Here is a 533-nt window from a genome sequence, read left to right as displayed (position 1 = left end):
ATAACTAAGAAAATGACATGAAGGCTATGTTAACCAGTTTGATAAAAATATTTCAAATTGTATATGAAAACACCACACTGTACTCCATGATTGCATTAATGTACACAGCTATCATTTAATTAAAAAACACCCCAAAATATCAAATATTGGGGAGGGTCTTCTTCAGTCTTTTCTTGTTTTCTGTCCTTTTCTATATGTTTGAAACATTGCATGATTTAAAAGAAGATAATAAATTACAAAAAAAAAAAAAAAACTTAGAGAAACACCTAAACCCCCCTTAAGGCAACATCTGGGCTGACTTTGACATTGCTGAAAAGCTAAAAGCCCACACAGCAGGAATGCAGCTGGGAATTATATGGCATGTCCCTCAAAGGAGAGGCTCCCGGGGAGATGTCGGGGATGTGGCCCCACCTGTCCTGCCAAAGGTTCATCCAGCTCCCAGGGGCCCCACATCTGGCTGAGAGTTAGATTCTAGAATGGAGGTGAAGTCTGGAAGTCTGCTCTGATGTGTTTATAACAAAACAGGGAATGGG

Source organism: Otolemur garnettii, unplaced genomic scaffold (genome assembly GCF_000181295.1).
Source record: "Otolemur garnettii isolate 467f Iridium unplaced genomic scaffold, OtoGar3 scaffold00044, whole genome shotgun sequence".
NCBI classification, from domain to species: Eukaryota; Metazoa; Chordata; class Mammalia; order Primates; family Galagidae; genus Otolemur; species Otolemur garnettii.
Note: the sequence above shows the minus strand (reverse complement) of the source record.